Here is a 13,965-nt window from a genome sequence, read left to right as displayed (position 1 = left end):
ACAAGTTACCTGAAGGACAGGCGGACCATATCAACCTATCATCTCTCGCACGAAGCGGAAGAAGAAGGCTCATAATTTCTTTCGTATTAGTATTGTTCTGATAACCTGTGGGATTAATATTGTTTTTAGTTGAGACTTGTATAATATGAAATGGAAGATGTTGTGACTTTGGGGAGTAGGGTGGCTCCAGAAGTTGAGGATGGTGTTTGATATTAGAAGTGTAAATGTCTTTCTACAGGTTTTGGGTAGTCCACTTTTAGAGAAAGTTCAGCCAAATTTTTGATAGAATTTCTTCTAAGGTGGGCCCCGCAGGACAACTTCGGATTTCGGATCATCTAACGGACTGTTGACGGTGAGGTTCAGCAGCTTGGTGTAATTCACGGCGTGGAAGTTCTTGGGGTGAGGAATCGAGGCGCCAGCCTCGAAGAACTCGCTGGAGACGTTGCTGCAAATCGGGAAGCAAAATGCCGCCGTATTTCCAGACTCGATCTGAGCACAAGCCATCAAGTTCCAGCCGGCTAGGTTTCAATCTGGGTTTTTGATCAAGAAGATTGATATGGGTCTCGATCTTCGAGTGCTTTTGCAAAAACAGCAAGTCTACAAATTTCTAAAATCTGGCAATCTCCTGGTAATTTTTTGATTTCTCTGACCTTTACTTGCATCCATATTCTTCATCTCACCAATTCGAAGCTGTTGGCATCGAGGAGCCGGAGGTTGAGCTTGAAGGAGGTGGGATCGATGGAGATGAGGTCGAAACTAGGTAGGTTCCTTGGGCTTCGAGGGGAGGTGAGATCGATGGAGATAAGGTCCAACTCCATTTCACCTCCCTACTGCCCATGGTGGCTCACAGTTTGGAGTGGCAAAGTTTGATGCTGGAGAGATTTGAGGGGTTAAGAAAGAAGTCCAACTTATCGAGAAAGTGAAAGAAAAAAATTTTAAATTAAAAAAAAAATTAAGGGGGAAAAAAAAGGAAATGAGGGTATAATAGACTTTTTGATGTCGATGGATTGCCACGTAAGCAACATAATGGAGTTTTTGGATCGAGAGTAATGGAATTGACCTATTGGTCCAAATTCTGAGAGTACAAGGACTAAACATGTTAAATTAAAAAGACAGGGACTGAAGTGTTTTTCGATCAAAAGCTCAAGGACTAAACAGTATTTAATCCTTATTAAATCAATAGCTATATTTCCCCGTTACAAAGTGCTTTCGTTCCTGGACGATTAATATCGGATAATACGTTGGTTGCTCCGGAGATTGCACACTTCATTAAAAAGCTCCGTAGGCAGGCATATGGTTTTTTTTCCTTAAAATTGGACATCTCTAAGGCATATGATCGGTTGGAATGGCAATACCTCGAGGCTATTTTTCTCAGATTAGGGTTTTGTCGAAGCTGGTTGTCCATTGTGCTGGCCACGGTAAAGTCTGTTAGCTATTCTATTTTGATAAATGGTTCCCCTACAGGTTTTATCATGCCTACTAGAGGTATTAGACAAGGCGACCCCTTGTCTCCATACTTATTTATCTTGTGCGCCAAGGGACTCCCAGCCTTGATTTCCTCCTCCGTTCAGAACGGAACTATTCACGGTTTAACCATGGCCCCTACTGCTCCTACCATGCATCATTTACTCTTTGCGGACGATTGTTTTCTCTTTGGGGAAGCATCAGCACGAGAATGTCAGGCTTTTAAGCGGATATTGGAAGTGTATGCTCGAGCCTCTGGACAACACATTAACTTGCAGAAGTCTAGTGTAGTGTTTAGTGGTAACGTTAGTTTGCATAGCAGGAATACTCTGGCTGCTATCCTTGGTGTGCAATGTGTTAAAGAACATGGGTTATACCTTGGGCTGCCTATTCATGTTGGACATAACAAGAAGGCCATCTTTGCTTATCTGAAAGAGCGATTGTCAAAGAAGCTCATTAGTTGGAGATCCAAGATTTTAAGCTCTGGAGGTAAGGAACTGTTAATTAAGGCGGTGGCTCAAACTCTGCCTAATTATGTTATGAATTGTTATGCTCTCCCTAAATATATGTGTGATGAATTACAGCAACTCTGTTGTCAATTTTTTTGGGGTAGTATTGACGAGAAAAAAATAATTCACTGGAGGTCTTGGGAACGAATGTGCTTGCCAAAAGACAAAGGTGGATTAGGCTTTAAACATTTATATGCTAATAATATGGCAATGCTTTCTAAGCAGGGATGGAGGTTGCCTTCTAAACCTGACTCACTTGTGGCCCAAGTATTTAAAGCCGTATACTATCCTTTTGGCTCCTTTCTTACTGCGGACATGGGTGAGCGCCCCTCCTACTCGTGGCGAAGTTTAATGGAGGCTAGGCCTGTGTTACAGGCAGGACTTGCATGGAGAATTGGAGATGGGCAGTCAGTGGATATTTGGAATGACGAGTACGTGGATTCCAAATGTCTCTCCCCACTCCATGTTTTGACCAGATGACACTATCTTTGAGCGTGTAGCGGATTTATTTCATGGTGATTCATTGACTTGGGATCATGCAGCTGTTCATACTTGTTTCGAGCCTCATGTAGCTGCTCAAGTACTTTCCATCCGTTTAAGTTCTCGTTTTGGTCATGATAGGTTGTCTTGGAAGTTTGAGAAAAGGGGTTACTTCTCTGTCAAGAGTGCATATAGAGTAGCTTGTGAATTCTCTGTTGGCAATATATTTGCTTCGTCTTCTTCTGGAGATCCTTACATTCCTATTTGGAAAGCTCTATGGAGAAAGTCCCTAGTAAAGTGGCAATCTTCGGGTGGAGAGCGGTGCATAACCTTCTACCGAGTCATGCAGCCCTATCGTCCAAAGGGTACACAGGTCCAATGCAGTGTGTAATCTGCTCTGGAGATGTGGAAACTTTAGAACATTTATTCTGTGAATGTCCTTTTATCCGGGAAATTGTGGGAGGTCCTCCGTTTTCCATTCCAAGGACTACACTCCGGTGGAAAGAATGGTTGTTGGCTCGGGCTATCTCTTTGGCCCCTGAATCTTTTGATCAGTTGCTTGTTCTCCTTTGGAGTGTATGGAAGCATAGGAATGATACTCTATGGAGAGGCCGCACTTGAACTAGTGCTCAGCTTGTAGCCACGGCTATGGCATGGTATGAAGAATATTTACAAGCAAATCAATCTACTGTCAACCCCCAGCAGGACCAGCCAAGACCCCAAAAGCAGTGTTGTCCTCCAGCAGACAGGATGTTGAAGTTGAATGTCGATGGAGCTTTCTTGCCTTCGATTCAGTATGGGGGTACAGGGGGCGTGCTTAGGAACTCCCAGGGTAAGTTCATTGCTGGTTTCTCTTGTAGAATGGAGTTTGTTAGTTCCCCACTGCACATCGAGTTACTGGCATTGAGGAATGGACTAGAGTTGCTATCTACCATGCAGATCGCAAAGGCAGTTGTGGAGAGTGATTGCTTGCTTGCGGTTCAAACTATAAACTCAGTAGCTGCAGATCTCTCTTCTTTGAGTGCTTTGATCACAGATCTACAGAACTTCCTTGCTGAGAATAGGGAAGTTACTATCTGTTTTGTCCCTCGACAGGCCAATGTTATTGCCCATAGATTAGCTAGTTATAGTTATGAGTCCAATGTCCATTGTAATTGGTTTGATAATGCTCCAGACTTTATCCTGGATGACCTTATGTACGATGTAAATCGTATTTAGTTAATAAAGCTTCTCCTATTTTCAAAAAAAAAAAACTTTAGCTAAATTTAACTAAAAAATAACTTCTATTATTTGATATATCGATTAGTCACATTGGGAATAGGACTATTCATATTTGGTACAATGACCATCTCTCAAGGGCTTCTATTTGTCGAAAATCAAATTAATCCCTTTGGAATATCCAAAGATCAAGAAATTCCTTCTGCAGCTTTTTCTTTCTTCTCCGTATTCCTAATTCCTTAGATTTTATCATTGATTCATTATTTCTGAAATGAAACCTTGTCTTATCTCACTGTGGTTTCTATTTCACTGAATACATGCATGTTCATCCTAAATACTAGTGATTTTCAATGTCTGGGCTCTCTGAATGCTTGGGATGTGGTCATGATATATATATATATATATATATATATATATATATATATATATATTAATTGTTTAAAGCCTCAAGAAACATCAGGTATGTTGTTAGAACTCGACATGTTCCGAAGAAAGTGCTTCCCTTGTCAACCACAGATGTAATTTTAGATTTTCCTTGGTAACTGTCTGCAACCATCATTCTTGAATCCTGTAAGAATAGGTGGCCCGTGGCCCCATAATAAACCAAAGTCTGTTTTTTTATTTTTATTTTTTTTCTCCCTTTTGGTCTGATAGTAAACCAAAGTCACGCCTCATGAGACATCAGAATGTTGATAACATTTCTTTTTTTAGGGTAAATGGGAGTTTTATCAACTTTTGCCCCCAAACTAGATTTTTGAAACCCTTGGTGTTTGGATTGTACTTATAAAAGATCATCAGGTTGCAATTGCATACAAGAACATGAAACTCAAGGACCAACCTAGTCCTAAGCCCAGAAATCTCACTACTCAGATTCTGCTGTTATAACATAAAAAGAAAGAAGTTGATTTGAACTTTTACTGAGCAAAGTGAGTCCATGAGAGTTATATCTGTAAGCATTGCAGCTTATGGAACTTGACAGCACTTAGAATTTATATGTTGTGTAAATGCAGTACAAGTACATGAAGTGTGGTCTGAGTTTAAAGCACATATGTATAAGCTTTGAATTAATTCTCTAGATAAGTCTATACATTATTTGAATTCAAAATTGTATTGCAGTTGATAAGAAGTTGATGGTTTGATAAAAATGTTAAGCAAATGACAGTTTCTTTATGGATGAAACTGTCATGTAAGGCTTCTATATCAATGTCAGACTGGTCCCTTCTGAAACATGAGTTCTTTCTTAATATTAGTCCCATTACTAAGAGAAAATCAATTTGGATTCAGGAGAAGACTGTCATGGACAATGCAAGTGCATCAAGTGAGTTTTCTGTATTTACGTCCATATGTTCTTGATTTTTGCGGACTTAGGATTGATACAACACCTTCAATCCTAAGCATAAATTACATTCTGTTAATATTGCAGTGATTCTGTTAACATGATCTGATCTAGTATAGGTTCTTGTTTTATGATTCAGTATGCATGTTCTAACAATCTCTATACATTGATATGATTTAAAGTGGCTTCATGCCTAACAATTACACCTTCTCTTTCCTAGTTTCCTTCACAGAGGTTGCTGACCTTCCTTGTTGCTCGTTTGGTTTGGTGCTCCATAACCATCCCATTAGATTCGGTTGGCAACACCCAGCTCACACACTGTTTGACATGAGACTACCAGTGTGGTCTAAGACTTTATCAATTCATTTGCATCTGATCTGTGACTTATATGGACTGCATTAATTCATGGTTATATGAAGTCTGGTGAAATTGAGATTTCTGCTGAGCTTTTTGATCAGCCTGAAAAGAATGCTGTTTCTTGGAGTGCACTATGATTATGGGGTATGTGCCAGTTGGGCTGTTCAGAGAGGTCTTGGAGCTTTTTGCTGTTATACAGACTAATGGTGGGTGTACTCACTTCTTGCACTTCGGTGCAGTGGATCAGGGAAGGTGGATACATGTGTATGCCAATAGGAAGATGATGAGATTAGATACAGTGCTGGGCACTGCTGTTTTCAGAACTCTTTGTGTTGTATTTGATGAGATGCCAAATAGTAATGTCTTTGCTTTTACTTGTTCGAACTTGGGCGTTGCAAATAATGGTGAAATGGAACTGCCATTTCAATGTTTGCAAGAATGAAGAATGAAAGGAGTTCTGCATACTGAAGTTACACTTGTATGCGTTTTCAGATCATGTAGTTGAGTGGGGTTGGTGCATGAGGTATTGCAAATTCTTGAAAGTATGAGGAATATTTTTGGGAATACAGCCAACGTCTAGCACTATGGTCGATTAACGTGGAGAGCTGGGAAGCTAAAAGAGGCAAAGAAGGTTGTGAGAGAGATTCCCATTGAATCAGACTCATAAGTGTTGATTGCATTGCTCAATGCGTGTAGAGTTCATGGAGATCTTGAAATTGGAAGATCAATGGTTGAGTGCTTTGTTGTAAACCATGATGCAACGCAACATTTCACAAAAGCATAGATACATACAAAACTGCATATTCACACGGATATATATATATTTACACGTCATCCTAGTAGGAATAGGAGATGACCTGCATCCATATTTTGAGCCATTGATGATCAGCAACACCAGCAAGAAAGCAACACAGCAACTCAGGGAGATAGCCTTCTGCACTTCAATACTTGCTTTCTTCAGGAACAGGGCTGAACGCTTTGCAATACAGTAGTGATCGAGCACATGAACTTTCTCCTGTTTATATAGCGGCCAAAAACTTAACTTGTTCTCATCCCATTAAGGAGTCCAAGATCAGCTTTTATCAGTTTGAAGATTTAAAGCTTAGCACATATATTTCATGTTAACCAGGTAAGCTAACAGATAGATATCCTACTCCTATTGTGAGATATACTTCAGTAGCATGCATATATGTTCTTCTTTCAAACATTTATGCCTCTGAAAACCAGTGGGACATGTCACTCTTACGGAAAGGGTGATGAAGGTGTCTAACAGAATCTCTTAGTCTATGGTCCTTTCCAAAAGTGGTATTACAATATCTTCATCTTTACTCTAGCATTTGCTTCACTTTCTGTTCACTGGTATGCATTATGTGTCAGTTCATCTAGGAAACAACTTATTGGATACATGATATATCATTTCAGGTTGATGTTTGAAATGGATGCTGCTAATGAATGGCATCCCGTATCAATGAGACCAGGGAATTGATGGCACTTATCGTTGTCAGTTACCAAGTCCCTCTGTTTTCCACAGGACAGTTGCGAGGAAGCAATTCTCAATAGAGGAGAGTACGACAGAAGACAGTGCCATACGAGATAATAAAAGGCTTGGGTTCGTTCCGGTAGAAGTAACTGATGTAATTATGGCCTTTATATTGTATATTTAGCTTTTGTTGACTACTACGTATTTGTTTTCAGAAATTGGTGGAAGCATCACACTGAGGTGTTTGGAGTTTAAATTTTCCCAAAACTTCTTGGTAATAATGAGTTTGCTTGAATATAAAATGTTTCCACATTTCATTTTGTTTGTCTGCAAATGATTTATGATCAGTCCATGGAGAATGATGATACATTGATTAAAGTTGAGTTATTAGCTGTATTGGGAATGTGTCTCCTTCATCTGTGAACACTTTTTGAATTTTTTTTTTTTTTTTGCAAGCAATTTTTTCTTGCCACAAACCGCAACATCGCGCAGGCGAGATGCCTAATTAGCTCATACTTTGTTCCAAAATTTGACTTTCTAGGGATAAAAATCAAGAAAGAGAAAGGACGAAATTGAAAACAACACGAATTTTCAGGAAACATCTTCCCGATACTCTGGATTTTCTTTCAAAATCACACCCTGCTTACCAACTCAGCAAGAGAAGACTTGAGCACTCTGGTAACTACAGCTCCTAAACTATTCTTTAGGACAGTGGGCTTGAGCCATGGTGGCCGTGGCTCTCAAGGGAACAGAATCAGTTAACAAAAGAAGGAAAACAGCCAAACGAAGTCGAAAGCTGGTTTTGATGCTAGCCAGTCCCTCAAGAAAAGGGAGGAAATATTGATACAGGTTTGTGGGCTCTAATGAACTTCGAAACTAAAATATTTTTGTAAAATATGCATAGTTAATTTAAACAAAACAAAAATTCTTTCACGGCAAACTAATATGGAACGGAGCTAAATGCACATACTCTGGAGTTTTCACTATTGGTATCAAAGTCACCCACGTACAATTTACCTCTCTAAGCAGCTCCTCTGAATTTAGAAAACACTTTACAGCCTCCAGTGAGTTCAGTCCTCCACAACATCTGATCCCACCACTTCCCAAAACTGCTGATAAAACGTTGTTAAAGAGCTATCAGGTCCCGGGGCTTCTTCTTTCTTTGATTGTTAGTTGATTAGAAATGAAATATGCTCAAATTATAATTTTAAAAAAATTATAGATAAAAATATTTGCTAAGAATATTAACTATTACATTTATACAATATTTCAAGGCAATTTGGTAGGGTTTCATTGTGTGTTTAGAATTCAATTTGACTCATGGAACTTTAAACCCAAGTCGCACATAAATTGGCCAAATTTCAAACCAACCCCTAGTGAGGCTCCAATTTGTGTACAAACGAAAAGTTAATGGTCCACTTTACATAACCTATAAAAATTGAGAGTCGACTTCGTAATTTATCAAAAGTTGGAGTAATTCACTTAAGCCCATCGTTGTCGCTCGAAAACCAGATCAGACAGTCCTCCAATCTGTAGATCCATGCATGCCCTGAATCGTGAAATGACTTCCGCCAATTGTTTGCTGTTATTCATCATTTGCCCTGACCACACACACACACACACACATATATATATATATATATATATATATAAAGAGGATTGAAGCAGGGCATTGTTCTGGGTTCATGTGAAGCCTAACCCACGCCCCAAAAACAGCCAATTACGGGGCTGAGGTTGTAAAACCATAATTACATGCTCACAATATATGCACACAATCATAAAAGGGATTAAGGCTTACCTTCAGCAATCACTGGCATAGATTCCATCTTATGCAGCTGCAAACACGATCACTGAATATGGTCTTCTGTTACTTACCAACTTGCTTCTCAATGGACAGAACTTATGCAATAGTCGTGGTAGTAATCAGGGACCAATTCATCTGTATATATATAGGTGACTTAACCCTCAAGAAGCTTCCCATTAAAGCATTACTCATCGGATTAGGTTTCCTAGTTAGATTCTTAATGTATCACAACTTGTAGCCTTCCTTGTAGACTAAGCAATGGATTACTATCCTTAATGAATTGATACACTATTCATTACGTCACTAGTATTGATTTACTGTTTGTATCCATGTTAAACTAGGATTGATATTAAGCTAATCATCAATTACTTTATGATGATATGTGTTATGTCCATATTTGATCTTACAATCTCCCCCTTGGACTCACACATATCATGCTCGATGATTTGCACCAGAGAACATCAAAACCTACTTAACTTACTGAAGTGCGCGCCAGATAACAAACTCAAATCGAAAATCCATTCCAACATGGTCAGATCACAGTTACTTATGTAGAGCAAGAAATAGTATACATTTTAACAAAATGCAGAGTTTCAAAACCACTAACAGAAGCTCCTGCAATCCACATATGTCAAACCAGAAGTGATACAATATATGTTAATGTGTATCAACAAGTAAACATATATTAGGTCCTACTTTATGTTTCTTAAACCAGAAACTCAAGCAAATTTACTGAACACTGATGGCTTAAAATTATTGCTTGAACCTCAACATCATGCTATACATGATTTAAGCCATCTGATAGCAAGTATGATATTCAAAACAAGATGATAATTTCCAAAACAAAACAATAAAGCTGCAGCAAAATCATAACTGGAAATACCTCAAATTTTATTGATAATCAAAACTGTCATTACAAATAAGTTGTGATAAACAAAAATAAAAGATCACAACTAAAACACAAGAACTCAAAAAACCTTAGAATTTTAAATGCTCCAATTGGACTAACTCTCTACTGAACCTAAGCATCTAAATTAGCTAAAATTCCAATGCTTGCTGTATATATGCTTCTGGAATGCTGCTACTGACAATGCCTTGGTGAAAGGGTCTGCTAGCTGTGAATTCGTGTCAATACTCAAAACAGCTATTTCACCATGCTTTACTCTTTCTCTAACACTGTAATACTTTAGATCAATATGTTTAGAATTATTTGATCTTTTACTGTTCTTGCTAAAGAAAACTGCAGCCTCATTGTCACAATAAATCACAAGTGTTCCAGCCACAATGTGACTCAATACTTTGGTCTGCATGAGAAAATTCCTAATCCAAAGTCCTTCACACACAGTTTCATATACTGCAATAAATTCAGCTTGCATAGTAGAAGTTGAAACAAGTGTTTGTTTCATGGTTTTCCAAGCAATAGCACCTCCTGCAAGCATGAACACATATCCACAAGTCGATTTCTTGGAGTCCGGATAATTCCCTGCAAAATCTGAGTCTGAGAATCCAATGAGTTTCAGATCCTCCACTTGTCTATAAACTAGCATATAACCCTTAGTTCTCTGCAGGTACCTCAACACTTTCTTCCCAGCTACCCAATGTTCATGGCCTGGATTAGATTGAAATCTTGACAAAATCCCTACTGCAAAAGACAAGTCAGGCCTAGTGCAGACTTGTGCATACATGAGACTTCCTACAAGTCTGGCATAAGGCTTTGACTCCATATTTTCCTTTTCAACATCACTATTGGGACTTTGCTTCTTGGTTAGTTTATCTCCTTTGGACATGGGGACTTCTCCAGTTGCACACTTCTCCATACCAAATCTCTTTAGAATTTTGGTAACATAATTTTGTTGAGACAAACCAAGTAGTCTCTGTGCCCTATCTCTTTTAATCTCAATACCTAGTACATAGGATGCTTCTCCTAAGTCTTTCATGTCAAAATTCTTTGACAGAAAACTCTTGGTATCTTTAAGCAATTTAATGTTACTGCTAGCCAAAAGTATATCATCCACATAGAGTACCAGAAAAAAAAAATTGTTCCCAACTGTCTTCAAATAAACACACTCATCAACAAGATTTTCTGTAAATCCAAAAGTAGAAATCACATAATCAAATTTCTTGTACCACTGTCTAGAAGCTTGTTTTAGGCCATAAATTGATTTTCTTAATTTGCACACTAAGTTTTCACTTCCAGCTCGCACAAAACCTTCTGGTTGCCTCATATAAATCACTTCATCTAGTTCACCATTCAAGAAAGCTGTTTTAACATCCATCTGGTGCAGCTCCATATCAAAATGAGCCACCAAAGCCATGATTATCCTAAACGAGTCTTTTGTAGAAACTGGAGAAAAAGTCTCAGTAAAATCAATGCCCTCCTTCTGTGTAAAACCTTTGGCAACTAATCTTGCTTTATGTCTCTCTACATTGCCATTTGCATCTCTTTTGGTTTTGAAAACTCATTTACAACCTATAGGCTTCTGGTTGGGGTCAGGTTCAACTAATTCCCAAACTGTATTTTGACTCATGGAATTAATTTCTGCTTCCATTGCTTGCTGCCATTGATGAGATTCATTACTTTCAATGGCCTGATTAAATGTAGTTAGATCATTGTCCTCTGCACAATCCATTTCAATTTCTGCTTCTTGCAGATAAACAATGTAGTCACTCTCTTCCCCCCATAAGTTGGTTTTCTTGCTCTCTGTGATCTTCTAGGCAGAGCCATTGAAGGATTTTGAGGTTCAGTTACATGGCCAGTTACTTGACCAGGTACAGTTACATGGTCAGTTACATGGTCAGTGACATGGGCAGTGACTTGACCAGGCACAGTTACTTGATCAGTGACATGGGCAGTGACTTGACCAGGCACAGTTACTTGGTCAGTTACATGGTCAGTGACTTGGTCAGTGACATGGTCAGTGACTTGGTCAGTGACATGGTCAGTTACTTGGCCAGTTACTCGACCAGGTACAGTTACTTGGTCAGTGACATGGTCAGTTACGTGACCAGTGACATGATCAGTTACATCTTGTTCTAAAGGTAATGCTACACTTATATTCTCATCTGACACAATTTCCTCAAAATCTGAGGTTAAATCCTCAAGGTTTGTATTGTGAACTTTTTCACTTAGAAACTTTACTTGATGTGTTTCAAAAATTCTAGGTGAATGATGAGCAGAATATAATTTATAGCCTTTAGATTTATCTGGATAACCTATAAAATAGCAACTAACAGTTTTGGGGTCAAGTTTATTCAAGCTTGGATTATAAATCCTAGCTTCTGCATGACATCCCCAAACATGACAGTGATGAAGACTAGGTTTCCTGCCACACCAAAGCTCAAAAGCAGTATTTTCTATGGCTTTGCTAGGTGTCCTATTGCAAATATAATTTGCAGTTTTTAAAGCCTCACCCCACAGTAATTTAGGCAAACCAATTGTACACATCATACATCTAACCATGTTCAAAAGAGTCCTATTCTTTCTCTCTGCAACACCATTCTGTTGTGGATTATAGGGTGTTGTGTATTGAGCTTTAATTCCATTGTCTTGCAAAAACAAGGCAAATGGACCCTTTTGTTGGCCGGATTCAGTGTACTTTCCATAGAACTCTCCCCCTCTATCTGACCTCACTGTTTTGATTTTCTTTTCCAGTTGATTTTCTACCTCAGACTTAAAGATTTGAAAGGCTTTCAATGCTTGTGCCTTTTCTGAAAGTAGATAAATATAACTGTATCTAGAAAAGTCATCAATGAATATGATAAAATACACATTCCCACAGATAGTTTGATGCCTAAATGGTCCACATATATCAGTGTGTATGAGTTCTAATAAATTTTGGCTTCTATATGCAGTCTTCTTTCTAGTATTAGTTATTTTTCCCTTAAAGCATTCAACACAGTCTGTTAGATCAGAAAAATCAAGTTCATTTAGGATGTTGTTTTTCACCAAAATTTTCAGTCTCTCTTTTGAAACATGGCCGAGTCTTCTATGCCATAAAAATGCAGACTTTTCATTTAGTTTGGTTCTTTTAACACCTGTTAAAGTGTTAGTACTGTTTGTGTTATTTTCAACAAGTAAAATTTCTTGTTGAGCCATTGAACAATTTAACTGTAAATAATCATTCATAATAACACCAGAACCAATTTGAACAGAATTTTTAGAAATAAGAATTCCATTACTATCCATAACAAGTCTACAACCAGATTTTACTAAAAGAGAAACCGAAACCAAATTCCTTCTCATGGAGGGTACATAAAAAACATTGTCCAAAACTAACAATTTTCCTAATCCTAAATCGAGCTTTAAGGTTCCAATAGCCTTGACTGCCACTCTCATGCCATTGCCTACACACAGGTTCACTTCATCACTTTTTGGGATTCTCCTCCTTATGAATCCCTGCAAAGAATTAGTAATATGAATAGGTGAGCCTGAATCTATCCACCAAGACTGTGGTTCAACATTTATAAGATTAATTTCTAAAGAAAAAACTGTATTAGAAAAAATCTTACCCTTTTTGGCTAACCAATTTTTATAGCCAGTGCAGTCCTTTTTCATGTGTCCTACTCTTTTGCAAAAGTAGCACTTGAACCTAAATGGCCTATTTTCCTTGGCCACTGCAGCTGTTGAACTCTTAGTTATGGCTTTGATAGGCTTGAGCTTATTTTGGGGCTTTTTCCTTTTAGGCTTCTCAATGAGGTTAATGGTTGTAGCAGGTTCCTTTTCTTCCTTGATCCTAGATTCTTCATCCACACAGATGGATATAAGTTCATCTAGAGTCCAGTTTCCCTTTTGAGAGTTGTAACTGGTCCTAAGATGACTAAAACTGTTAGGCAAGGAATGTAGTGCATAATGCACTACCTGCTCATCCCTAACCCCCATCAAGAGCTCCCTGAGTCTGCCATTTATATTGATCATCTTCATAATATGCTCTCTAACTCCCCCTGAACCCATGTACTTCAAATCATGAAACTCCTTGGTTAGCCTAGCAGCTTCTGCCTTTTCACTTTCTTTAAACTTAGCACCTATGAGTTCCAAAAAATCTGATGCTAGCTCAGGTTCTTCTATACTTCCTCTGACAGTCTTGGACATAGAGGTACGAATGAGGTTCTTAGCCATTCTATTGGATCTATGCCACTTCTTGTAAAGATCAGTTTCTTTCTTGAGGCTCTTTTCAGTTAACTCTTCAGGTTTGTCCTCAGTGAAGCAATAGTCTATGTTCTCATGCATTCCCATATAGTTCTCTACAGAATCTAGCCAAGCTCTATAGTTGGTTCCAGTTAGCATCAAGACACTGTTCAAGTTCATGTAAGAGTTACC

Source organism: Rosa chinensis, chromosome 3 (genome assembly GCF_002994745.2).
Source record: "Rosa chinensis cultivar Old Blush chromosome 3, RchiOBHm-V2, whole genome shotgun sequence".
Lineage (NCBI taxonomy): Eukaryota > Viridiplantae > Streptophyta > Magnoliopsida > Rosales > Rosaceae > Rosa > Rosa chinensis.
The sequence above is the reverse complement of the archived record's forward strand: the minus strand, read 5'-3'. Positions refer to the sequence as shown.